Source organism: Engraulis encrasicolus, chromosome 22 (genome assembly GCF_034702125.1).
Source record: "Engraulis encrasicolus isolate BLACKSEA-1 chromosome 22, IST_EnEncr_1.0, whole genome shotgun sequence".
NCBI classification, from domain to species: Eukaryota; Metazoa; Chordata; class Actinopteri; order Clupeiformes; family Engraulidae; genus Engraulis; species Engraulis encrasicolus.
In genome coordinates, this window is record NC_085878.1 from 23540066 (window position 1) to 23554360 (window position 14295).

Genomic DNA, 14295 nt, shown 5'->3' on the forward strand with positions numbered 1-14295 from the left:
GTCGGCACTTTTTTAGGAGAAAAAACAGAGCAGACAAACCCATCTCCCTAGAACACAAATTATTTAGTTTGTTTGTCTGTCAATATGGATATAAATTGGCAAAAACATACTCCTCCTCAACTGTCATCAGTGTTGCCAGATTGGGCTGGTTCCCGGCCAATTGGGCTGTTTAGGATGGCCGGGTGCGGGTAAAAATGGCATCTATCAGAAAAACCTTCCCACTGCCATATAAATCAATAGAATTGGGCGGGTTTTTAGGGCGGATTTTGATCACTTTTTGGGCTGGAAATCATCAGCCTCATCTGGCAACCCTGACTGTCATACTTAATTGTAACACCATTGACGGTAACACCGTTGACATTTCAGCCATTTTTATGGTGTTGTGCTAACTGAGGACCTCAGAAGTTCCACCACAACACCTTAATCAATTCATGTATCTGTATGCTTTATCTGTGTTTTTCTACATGTGATTTCTAATACAGATTCTTATGAATATGTTGATAACACCGTTGACAGGCAATTTTCCCGCTATGAGAACATGAAAAAGAATGGATTAAATTATGGAAGGATGGAGCTCAATATTTACCAAAAAGTCTTCCCGTATCCTGCCAAAGAGGTTATGACATCACGTGATGTTATTCGTATGGCCTAAGACCAAACCATTACTGATTTATGGAGGAGGTTTCAGACTGTGACACCGTTAACACAGTTTTCGTGGACAAACACAAAATGGCAAATTTCATGTATAATGGAAAGGACAGTGGTCTTTCTGACAGTTTTGTCATATTGTGATGATTACTGTGAATCAACATTTGCAATCGTCTTGGGCAAAACAAGTTTCTTTACATGCTAATATGAAGACTGAATCTGACATTTGGAAAACAGGACGGCATGAAAACGCCCAAAACCAGTATTAAATATTCATTCTTGCTGAGGGAAATAATGCTATGTCTACACTTTCTGTATTATATGAAAGATAAATGTTTTCTAATGTCCAAAACATCATTGGATGCAGTTAATAGTTAGTGGAATTGCCAAATAAAATCCACGGACTTAAAAGTGTAGGCGAATTAGAGAATCACTCTTAAACAGTCTCTTAATGTGAATGGCATGATGCTGTGAAAATGCCTGCGACTGCCACACTGAAACAAAAGTTCTACTCTTTCTCTCTCTCTGGTCTTTGAGCGCTTTCTCCAATGGGGAATTTGGATGAGGTAAATGACTGGCAGCACAAACCGTCGCAATGCCGGAGTGTACAGCACTCTCCAAAATCAACATAAAGTTCTATTTCCACTATATAACATTTGAGCACATCACCATATACAGGTTGGCATTGAGGCGCCATGGCAAGACGTTTGGCGTTTGGAGGCCCCGAATTTTTTAGCTATTATACTGTATGATTGAGAAAACCAGCAGGTCCCACAATTACCATAGGTGTGGCTCACTATAGGGTCGCAATACTTATAAACAAGGATTGCCATCATATGCAATGTTCTTCTTCATGGAAACGACAATAATTCTTTTTTTTTTTTTTTAAAGGTAAGCCTTAAATAATAATAAAAAAAAGATTAAATTAAAAATATTGTACTATTGTTTTTTTCCGCATAGGACAACTTGGCACCAAGGTTTCAAGACCCAATGATTTTTCTTTTCCAAATTTTCCTTCCATCATGAAACATTATTTTGTGTATATAAAAAAGAAACAGCAAATAATGTCTGAATGTTCAACCTACTTAAAACCCAGACCAATAAACACAGGATATCTGCAGAGACATGGCCGCTGCTTTTGAAAGGTTGGAAAATCATAGTTGGAGTTCTTGAGGTTCGTCCAGTACCACATGGCACCGGTAACCGCTGAAAATGAAACCAAGGATGTTCACTTGTGGAATGCCTAATGTGTGCTCTGGCAAGCCAAGTGCAGGAGACATGTCCTTCATTAGACAGCTGTGGAGAAGAGAAGATAAGTTTTTGCTGGGCCCTTAGAGATGGTCTGAAAAATGCTGAAGGCCTTCTGAAGCAAGCTGCTCCTCTCCCTACACACACACACACACACGCACACGCACACGCACGCACGCACGCACACACGCACACACACACACACACGCACACACATACACACGCACACACACACGCACACGCACGCACGCACACACACACACACACACACACACACACACACACTGTTCCCTCCTTCCTCTGACCTGGAGCAGCATTGTCGGCCCTTCAAATTGAGTACAGAAACAAATACTTACCAGAAAGAGCCCCAAAATCAATACTACGAGCTTTTCTGTGGCTTTGCACAAAAATTAAAACCGCCACGTCCAAACCATCATGAGTTAGGGAAAAAATCTGGATCAATTTAATTTTTTAAAACAATTTAAAAACTTCAAATGCATTCAATTGTGCTGCTACTTTAGTGTCTTGGGCAAACACACACATATGTAAATTTTAAAATGTGTGCCCAACGGCATCCAAAAGCCATTTTATCTAATATCTACACATAAACGTTTACAATGAAAACCACAAAAGAAAAGGAATAGAGGAGGGAGGGAAAAAACTAAGCATTTAGTTCAACATTCGAATGTCCACTGGATAACATGGGTTGTGTGTGTAAGAGAGAGACTGTGTGAGAGAGCTGGGGTCAGATGGCAGGCAACAAGGCGCTTTGTTCACACACAGTCGCTGCAGCCCACAAGCAAAACAACCGTGCAGCCTTCACCCAAAGTGGATGTTTTTCACGTAAACATCAATTAAAAAAACGTCAGTTTAGAAATTCATCCCCATGGGCCTGCAAGTCAGCCTGACAAGCGACACCCCGTCTACCTATTCCACCAACTACGGAAGTAGAGAGAGGTCTGGCTTGTCAGGCTACCTGCCAGTAGATCTATTCTATGCCAGATACCACCAATAATTTGTGTTGCTTAAAAATGCCAGCTCTCACCCTCAACCTCACCCTGTTTTTTTGGCGTAAAATCTTTGAATTATTCCAATCTTTTGAAGCTCAAAGTTGACAGGTATGGTTAGCGGGCCTGCTTAATAGCCTGAGTTGAGACTGTCATGAGAGAAGCAAGTGAGGTAGGAGTGGAGGTGTCAATATCTGCTGGGTGTGGAGAGTATAAAACATCCTTGCCATGTCTTTCTAACTTTACAGGGTAGCTGATCTACCTGTCAAACTCTGGAGGAATCAAATTCAAAGCAGGGTTTTTACTTTCTCAGTGGGGATGTGTGTATATGAGTGAGTGAGAGAGTGAGTGGTGTGGTTGGTCGGAGGTTATGCCCACATTACCTGCAGGAATCAGAGAATGTGTCGCAGGGTTTTTAAATTGAAATTAAATTGAAGTTGTGTGTCTGCTTTACTGTATATTGTTGTGGTGTCAGGATTGCAAGTTATTTTTATCAAAGGTGTGGAGACGATGGGGCTCCTCTACCAATTGTTGGTATGGACATTGTTGGTTTGGACAGTGACTGCTGGTATGGACATACTGATGGACAATCACCCAGAAAATCTCTGGCCATATTTTTACTTTTTAAAGAGACATTGATACCTTTGAGTGTGGATATATGTACAGTAACTATATGGGTGTGGTTGAGCAGAGATGTCAAAAATAAAAGTAGAAGTAATAAATAAAACTAGCACTTTCATTAGCACAGCTCACTTCACTGAGTAACTGATTTAGAGTTACGATCATCTGATTCTATACTGGTTGTATCAAGTTTTTGGAGGATTCTCTTTGTAGGGTTTTAGTTTTTTCCAGCAATAACACAGTCAACCTACCTCATCAGGTACAATAGAATAACTGGTGTAACCATTATGTAATATGTTTCAGTGTTGTACTTACACCATAAATTCACTTCTTCTTTTACTTTTGACACATCTGTGGTTGAGTGGGCATTGTTGGTGTCGGAGGAGGGACCTACGTTTGTCTGCTGAGACGTGGGTTTGGTGGGTCCATCACCTGCACAGATACAGGTACCACTATTGTCCTCCTTGGCATTGCTCCCCAACTGCCGTTCGCATCCCACTTCCTGCACACAGCAACAGATCACAAGGGGGATACGGATGAGGATGGGGAATTGATGGTGTTAATAGCAAATCCTGCGTTAACTGACTTGGGAATAGCAGCATCTTGGTCACACAAGGGTTTGTGTTCATTACCTTGTGTTCATTACCTTGTGTTCATTACCTAGTATATTCTCCAGGTTCAGGTATTCCGCTAGTTTTTCAGCTAATAGTGGTTCCTTCTGTCTGTTCCTTCGGCAGTTGCTTGCAACACAAGCATACAATAGTGCCCAAGCTGGTGGGACTTTGGAGGCTGCACACACACACTCAGACTCAGACAGTCTCATTCTGTCAGGATGAGGAACCACATTAGGAGCCAACCTCCACACACACACACACACACACACGCGCGCGCACGCACACGCACACACACACAATGCAATCTCCAGACTCATCCATCATACGCTGCATGCATCATGGCACTCGTTCTTTTCCGTTGCACCTCCTCCAACAGGCAAACGAGAAGAGCAAGCCAAGGAGCCAAGGAGAAGCCCACTGCCAAACTCCACTTTAGTGGCGAGTGGCACAGCCTAATTCTAAGGGACATGTCACATTTGGAGTGCATTTGCAGTTATATAGTCCTGCAATATAGCCTGGCCCCTTGCATGCATGTGTTGATGTTGACATACTGACAGTGTAATATAAATGTACTTGTCTTTATTTCTAGCTGGCACAATTCATAATGAAAGCATTTTCTTTTGGCCGGGCCAGACCGTAATAATATGTGTGACTGAGATGAGAATATAGCCAAAACACATTAACATCCACACCTCCGTAATCACATCTTTTACACTCCCTCATAAAGTTTGTGAGATTTTCTTTTTGTACTAAACTCGTGTTTTAAGCTTTCCGGTTCACTTACTTAAAAATATGCATCTAATGGACTGCAATAAAAACGGGACTTGGCCCTTGGACTCAAACACAAAAAAGTGACTGACAAAGTGAACGTTACAGTAGAAAGAACAATGGAACTGGGTTCTCTATTACCTGTAGAGAACCGTAAATCCTCAGTAGGATTTTCCCCACTCAACAGCGCACCTGCTGTCATGCTATAGCCAGGTGTGCCTGTTCTCCACTTGTGTGGGAATGGAATGTCAGCCCACTTGCTGTGCTTTCATATCAAACTTGCTTTTGTTCATCTTTCTCTCTTTTTCTTTCTGCTGTGATTTGATTCCCTCAGCAAGGATTTAAAAAAGGTGGCATTGGCTGTAATGAGCCCCTCCCTTAGCCCACCCCAAACATACCTACGGTACACACACACACACACACACACACACACACACACACACACACACACACACACACACACACACACACACACACACACACACACACACACACACACACACACACACACACACACACTAGGGATTTCACTTTCTGAAGTCGTGATCTCCTCGATCTCACGATGCTGGAAAACTTCCCCCAGAACTTGCCTTGTGCAAGAGGAATGCAGCCGAGTTTCACAGCTGAATGTCAGGGCTTCAAAAGCGGCCTCATGCTTCCCAATATCATGGGAAAGAAAGCCAGCAAAAACAAACAGCATTAACCAGAAGCTCCAGTAAACACACACTTATACACACATGCACACATCACACCGAGACAGTCACACACACACGCACGCACAGCCACACCCACACCCGCACACATACACACACACACACACACACACGCACACCCGCACCCGCACACATACACACATACACACACACACACACACACACACACACACACACACACACACACACACACACACACACACACACACACACAAACAGAAGTAAACAGTGAGGCGTCATTTAGGGCAATCATGTCTTAATGGGGCAGTACACTGGTCACATCAGTTACAGTACAATTTCACCAGAATAAACCACGGTGACATAACATGGACATCACATGACATTACGTGAACTAAAACTTCCAGGAATTCTGATATTGTTACTCTACAGAGCAGTAGAAGTACCTAAAATGGCCTTAGATATAAGGGCAGTCGTGGGTAAGCGGTTAGGGCATCAGAACTGGTTGCCAGCAGTGTTAATTTCGTCAGCTTTTTTTGATTTAGTCTTAGTCTTAGTCACAATGACGAAAATCAATTTTAGTCTTAGTCATATTTTAGTCATTGCCTTCCCAATTTAGTCTTAGTCTTAGTCAAAATGACGAAAATCAATTTTAGTCATAGTCAAATTTTAGTCATTTTAGTCATTTTAGTCAACATTTCAAATTTTAGTCAGCATTTCGATATTTAGTCATTTTACTCAATATTGTGGTGTAAAATAAATAACCTACAATGGCTATTGTTATTTCACAAAGTATTACTAATATTGCCTATTGCAGCAAATATTCACCTTGTTACTTGGTCATTTTCCACCAAAACCCAAATCAGTCATTTCAACATCATAGAGCAAAAGAGCATCTCACACTCTCACACACACACGTCCAGGTGCAGGCTGCGCGCTCTCTCTCTCTCTCTCTCTCCCTCCCTCCCTCCCTCCCTCTCGTGCATTAGAAGCTGCTGCATATTATATTTGATTTTGAGTTTGATCACGGAGGAGGCTACATGTTCTTCTTCACCTGACCGCGGGACTTAAAGCCTGCAGATTGCCGGCAGTGGGAAGACCAGACATCCCAAGTCTGCATGAAGTTCAAGAAGTCTCCCTGATAGTGGCTTCCCGATGACCACGAGTCAGATAAAATACTGCTGATGTTAGACTATGCAAGTTAGCGGTTTTTGTTTTCAATTGGCAATGCGAGCAGAGAACGATAATGACTCGTGCGGCATGTGTGGAATAGGCTTAAATAGATTGCGCGAGCGCACTTCGTATGCCCTGCAAAAGTCCCAGGAAAAATAGTTAGGCAGGGGTATGCAGACTGGACGATAGAAAGGACACGCACATACACATATTTAAACACTAATGCTGTTTTGTTTGTCGGGTGTGTCGAGGCTCGATAAGCATGACCTGAAAAGAGTTTTTGGAACTTAGGAAGACAGTGAAGACGCATGGAAATGCTGTCGACTTCCTTGGGTCTTTTAGCGTTGCTCTCGACGAGAACAAGTTTCAAATCTCAACAGTTTAAAACTCTTTAGCGATCGCCCATCCATTGATTCTTTTCAAAACTAGGCTACAGTAGCCGTGCCTCTGTTACTTTAGACAGGCCAACTTTCCCCCTGCTGGCGCGCGCTCCCGCGGTGACTGATTTAAATAAATTCACAAATCCGACCTTCATGATTTGCTTGCGAACTGCCTACTCATATGGTTAAACAACAAATATAGCAAACATTACAGAAAAGAACAGACAACGAACGCCGGGCTAAGACAGCCTAAGTGAAAAGGACAATAGTGGAAGTTCGAGGAGGTTTAGAATGACAGTAGGCTATCAGAGGAGGATTGGCGCGACTGTCATTACCTACTGCAGAAACGTTAGGTTATGGCTATAATCCTCGGTTCTTTGATAACAGAGTGAGGTCTTCGTCATGGACAAAGAAATAGTTGTTGAACATGTTTCAAAATGAACACTTCCCTCAACGTCGGCTATTTTTTCTCTGGGAATGTTTTAGGACCTAAACTCAACTTAAAATGGACTCACTGAACTAGGCTACAGAACTACTGACTGAGCCGCGCCATGCATTGGCTGCCAGCAGATACAAGCGAGGCAACACAGCGTGAGCGCGCAATCACCTATGAAGTTCAAGACACTTAGGCCTATATTACAATTACAAATTACAAATTAATTATTAATAATTATATATTTTTAATGTCCATTCGTCCATGGCTTGTAAATTTCGTCTGGTCTTAGTCTCCTTGACGACAATATTTTTTTATTTTCGTCATATTTTGATTTGCTTGAGGCAATTTTTAGTGCGTCATCGTCTCGTCATCGTCAAGGGAAAAAGGGGCGTTGACGAAATATTTTCGTCATCGTCGTGGTTGACGAAATTAACACTGGTTGCCAGTTCGACTCTCGACCCACCAGGTCGGTGGGGGTGTAATTAACCACTGCTCTCCCCCATCCTCCTTCATGACTAAGGTACCCTGAGCATGGTACTGTCCCGCCACACTGCTCCCTTGGGGCGCCACTGGGGGCTGCCCCCTTGCACGGGTGAGGCATAATTGCATTTTCGTTGTGTGCAGTGAACACTTGTGTGCTGTGGAGTGCTGTGTCACAATGGGAGTTGGAGTTTCCTAGGTGGGCTTTCACCTCACCTCACTTCACTTCACATATTCTACCTCTGTGCCGGAACTCTGCAGCGGTGGGGGTCAGGCTGGGAAATGACTCCAGCTGCATTCCCTGGAATTATGAGATTAGGATTACAGTGGGGACAATACTGAGGATTGTTTGGTGACAAAAGGAGGTCACGGCAAATGAAGGGGGAAGTCACCAGATGGTTGATGTGATGGATCCTGGAAGTTGGAAGGTATCGCTGACATGATAATAGCCCATATGGACATGAAGGCAATACAGAGGCTTGATCCCCCATAATTATGAAGAGGAAGCAGCCACTGGCCAGCATGCATTTGTATTGGAAATTCATGGCAAATCTTTGCCCCTATTATACGAGGACAACCTTAGGTCTTTGACAGGGAAAGTAATTATGCTGGCCATTCCAGGAAGGAGGCTCTTTTTTTCCTTGAATACCAGGCCTTGTGAGTGGATCCCCTCTGATGCAGCAGTCATGGTCAGCTAAGAAACCCAATCCAGGCCCTGGGCACTGGCCTAACCCATCTCCTGGTATGACACCACACACACACACGTACACACACACACACAGCGCTAGTTTGCCCTCTTGTTGTGCCACAGACACACAGTATCAGGCACACATTCTGGGCAACGGTCTGCATAACCTTCTTGGTGTCCAGGTCTCCTCATTCTCCCTCTTTCAGAGGAATGCAGCACCCATTTCAGAGTACTGGACTCAACCTTGGTGTCCTTTACACACGCACGCACACACGTGCAGTCGCGTGCACACACACACACACACACACGTGCAGTCGCGTGCACACACACACACACACACACACACACACACACACACACACACACACACACACACACACACACACACACACACACACACACACACACACACTCCCAGTATGGAATGGAAAAATAAGGTCTGACCGGGTCAATTTCCCCCACCCTGTGCCCACAGTCCTTGGATCCTCCACATGCCAAGTCCTACACACTGTGGCTTCTCCAATCACTAAAAATCCTGATATCTAAATAAGCACGGGTGACAAGAGGAGAGGAGAGGAGAGGAGAGAAGAGAAGAGAAGAGAAGAGAAGAGAAGAGGAGAGGAGAGGAGAGGACAGGAGAGGAGAGGAGAGGACAGGAGAGGAGAGGAGAGGCCAGTCAGTCTGCTACGCAAGAGAAGAGAAGAGAAGAGAAGAGAAGAGAAGAGAAGAGAAGAGAAGAGAAGAGAAGAGAAGAGAACACAGAGTCGTCTGGTGTGCAGGAGTGTTGGCAGGGCCGTGACATTCATTCCTCAGCAGCAAGAGTATTAGCAGTAGCAGCAGTATCTGCAGGGGCTGCGTCCAGCTTCCTCCACTAAATATAGGCTGCTCCACTAGTCCCTGGACGGGTGACAGTGATGTCAGGAATATTTCCATGTTTAAAGCTCATTATATCATTATCTTCTCATTTTTAGCCACACGGTTTCTCTCTCTCCCACCAGCCCCAGACAGACAGGGGGCTGGCTACTGGCAGATCATTACACAGTGTCCAAGGCAGGAGAACATCTTGGATTGAGGAGAGAGTGGTGAAGGAGGAGGATGGTGGTGGTGAAGGTGGTGGTGCCTAGGGCGGAGATTGTGAATTGGGAGGGGTAGCAGACCCCAATCGCTGTTAAATAAGTGCCAAGATGGTGGCGGTGGAGGTGGGTGGTTTTGCAGGGGTTGTTGTACTGTAGGTACAGGCATTGGAAGGGGTAGCAGACCCCATCACAGCGGAGTAAGTGCCAGGATTGGGGCTGCTGGTGGTGTTGGGTGGTTGTGTGGGATATATGAGGGATGGCAGGGGGTGTAACAGACCCCATTACAGTGGAGTAAGTACCAGGATTGGGGCTGGTGGTGGTGGATGGTTGTGGAGGGGTGTTGGGTGAAAAGTTTGGGGGTAGGAGACAGGAGTAAGTGCCAGTCTGTGTGCTCTCTGGAATTAATAGAGATTGATGGCATGACACGGTAAGATAACTCGAGGGGCTGTAGTTGCCGCTATAGCTTGCCAAGGAGGGGATGAGGATAAAAGCTTTCACACAGACACACACACACATTCTTAACCAAACAGATGCTACAGACAGGCCTTGTGGCATGTATTCACACTGTGTGTGTGTGTGTGTGTGTGTGTGTGTGTGTGTGTGTGTGTGTGTGTGTGTGTGTGTGTGTGTGTGTGTGTGTGTGTGTGTGTGTGTGTGTGTGTGTGTGTGTGTGTGTGTGTGTGTGTGTGTGTGTGTGTGTGTGTATCTGCATGCCACTGTGTGACTGTAGAAAAATATAGACCTGTGATTCACATCCCCTTCGCACCCCATCAATACCTCTGGTGTGGACATGGGCTGTATTATCTGAGAGATGCTACTTCAGACAGCGTGTGCCATCCCGTGGGCTCATCTCATCTAATCTCATGTCTATATATATATATAAAATTTCCTCTGAAATTTCTGGTGATAATGTCAATACGAACTGTAACATAAAAGGTTTCTCCCCTGAAGACAAACTGATTTGTGAGCTGCATGTAAATTTCTCACTCTCATTTTTGACTAGAATGGTCCTGCCAGTTAATTTGCAGAATTTATTTTAATCGTGGTGAAGCCTAGTGTTACCTAACAGATGCTGCTGATGTACATGTGCAGTGAGTCCGTGCGGCAGCGAGTGCCATCCAAGAACTTGAGTGCCAGCTCCAGTACTAGGCTTCAACCGCGTGCCTGGCACTTGAGGGCACAGGGGAACACTGGGTCGTTCCCATTGAGAGTAAATAGAATCTATTTACTCTCAATGGTCGTTCTGGATGGGCACCCACTCATGGGTCTGACCCTGGTACCGGATGTTTATGTTGGCTGAACACTGCTGGAATCGTAATCTCCCTCTCCCTCTTCAGAGCAGTCCTGTGAGAGAATAGACAGAGAGAGAGAGAGAGAGAGAGAGAGAGAGAGAGAGAGAGAGAGAGAGAGAGAGAGACAGAGACAGAGACAGAGACAGAGAGAGAGACAGACACAGAGACAGAGACAGAAATAGAAATAGAAATAGAAATAGAAATAGAATCAGATTTAGAGAGGAAGAAAGACAGTGAGAGAAAGAAACCAATACAAAGAGAGACAGAGGAATGTAGAGAGAGAGGAGAGAGAGAGAGAGAGAGAGAGAGAGAGAGAGAGAGAGAGAGAGAGAGAGAGAGAGAGAGTAAGGGACAAGAGACAGTGAGAGGCAGTGCGAGAAAGAAACAAACACAAAGAAAGACAAAGAAATGGTGGGTCGGGCAAAGTTTGCAGTGATCCATCAGAATCCATCTCCCATCTCAAAGTAGCCATGAAAACCTCCCTGTCTACACAGATGAGTCATCTGGGGCCATGTTACTAACTATCCGAAGTCTTGGCCAGGCATCTGAATCTGAATCTCACAGATGGCAATCTCAATCAGCTGCTGCTTTGGCCCACTGCGCCGGAGGCCTTCAACTCTTGCTTCTAATCAATGGGACAGTAATCAAGCTCCATGCTCACCACATGCCAGTTTGAGGAAGCTTGAGTGTCCCAGATTGAGACAAGGCAAGAAATCCTGTGTGATGGGCTGATTGATTATGACATATCTTCATCTCTGAGTCCATCATAGAGATTAAACAGAGATTGGCTTAACTCGAAAGCAAACCTCATCAATGCCAATTCAGTAAGGGTAGGCTAGGTGGGTGGTTGGGCACAGGGCTCCTTGTGTCTCTGCCTTGTATAGCATCAAGAGAGTCCATCTCCTTGACTTGAATTGTGTTATAAATATTGTGCTGGGAAGCATTCCTTCACACTTTGATGGAAATCATGCTTGTTCCAGTACAATGAAACCAGATGAAACCACTTCAAATGATACAAAAACACATCTTCCTCGATTAAAATAGCACAAGAGTGACAGCAGACCTCTTGTTCCTCAAAATAGGGCCCCGAGCAAATAAGGGTGGCCAGATTTACAATGAGTTATGACATATTTCCCCTCCCTGTCCATTTATAGGACGGGCAAATGGTGCAGATTTGCCACATGGTAACCAGCAGCATTATAAAAATAGCCTTGGGGAAATGGAAAGCTGTTCCTCTCATCATGGCCTTCATTGTAGTAGAAAATGAGAGTCAACTATGACAACAAATACCCAGACATTTCAGGGCAATGGATTATGGTTTTGCTGGGCTTACCATATTACTGCACGTGGGTTACCAATATTTCTGCTGGTTTCTGTAATAAAGGAATAGACAGATGGTTGTCAGTTCACAAAAGTCCACAACAGTCTGTCTTCAGTGCGATAGGTATATGCTAAGTTAAAATGCTCTTAGGACTTTATCCTTTTGGATCTCTTAAAGTGATACTGTCCCATTTTTGGAAATAAGATCATATTACACCTCCCCTTGAGTTAAATAATTGAGTTTTACCTTTCTCCTGTACTTTCAACCGTTCTCTGAGTATGGCAGTGCAAATTGTACCTCCATGCTAGCAGTTAACATTGAGTCTTATGAGACCAGCTGGCAGCTAAGTGGTCTCATAGGAGTCAATGTTAACTGCTAGCTTGGAGGTAAAATTTGCGCTGACATACTCAGAGAACGATAGAGTAAAGTAGAGGAAAAATGTTAAACTCAATTATTTAACTCAAGGGGAGGTGCAATATGAGCTTATTTCCAAAAATGTGACAGTATCACTTTAAAGGAAATTGGTCTCATTTTCACCCATCTGTGCATTAGAGAAAGCTTTGCAGCACACAGTGAGCATGCAGTAAGGTCAACCAGACATTGACCCAACGCAGTGTGCCGCGTGTCTTCAGCGTTATCTGGGAAGCAGTGTGGGCTTAGGTGGCTTGTTCAATGTAATGGCACCTCAGCCATGCTCCACTGGTCAGAGACAGGGAAACTTTTTAAATACCAAGGCCATACCTCTAACCAGACCACAGCTGTTACTGGTTATTTCACTTGTTTTTCAGGTTAACCAAGGCTTTTGGTCGTTACCTGCACATACGTATATACCATTACCTATGTTCCATCAGATCCCAGACTTGTTTCCCTTTTCTTCTTTTTGTTTTCAAACCACTTCAACAGACTGGTCTGCATGTTTTCTGCCATATTCAGTCACAGAGAAACCGCCAGCAAATAGCCCTTGCCAGCAATCAAAAACACACACGCACACGCACACGCACACGCACACACACACACACACACGCTCCAGGTGCCCCACGCATCCCAGCCTGCATCCCTGTCCTCGTCCGACCGCGTGGTCCTGGAGGCCTAGAGGAGAACACACACACACACACACACACACACACACACACACACACACACACACACACACACACACACACACACACACACACACACAACACACACACACACACACACACACACACACACGCACACACGCACACACACACACACACACACACACAAACACACACACACACACACAGGACTGGAGATGCCTTTGCCATAGGATGCGTAACTGTGTGTTGTACTTCCAAGAAGAAAACATCCCTTTGAACACTCAAGCACCACGGTATGTTGGCAACAACAACACTACCAGAACATGGTAACTGGCAATGAAAACAACGGCACACACAGAGCAATTGCCCAGGTCAACTATTTGGTGGGTAAACACTGCAGTTTTAGAATTCAATTACGCTTTGGGAACAGCAGACTACACACACGCACGCACGCACACACACACACACACACACACACACACACACACACACACACACACACACACACACACACACACACACACACACACACACACACACACACACACACACACACACACACACACACACACACACACACACACACACACCATTCAGTGGACTACAAGAACTCCAAATGTTGATGAAAATGCAAGAAATAAATACTTCCCAACAAATGAGCCAATTAATAGTTTCAAAATCCATAAATCATTCGACAATGTACAAGGAGACACCATCACACAGCTTAAAGAAACTATGATTTCAGGAGTCTTAGCTAATTTCTTTATACTTTGGGCTCTGCTTTTCTTCTCTTGGGGTTTCTCAGTGGTGT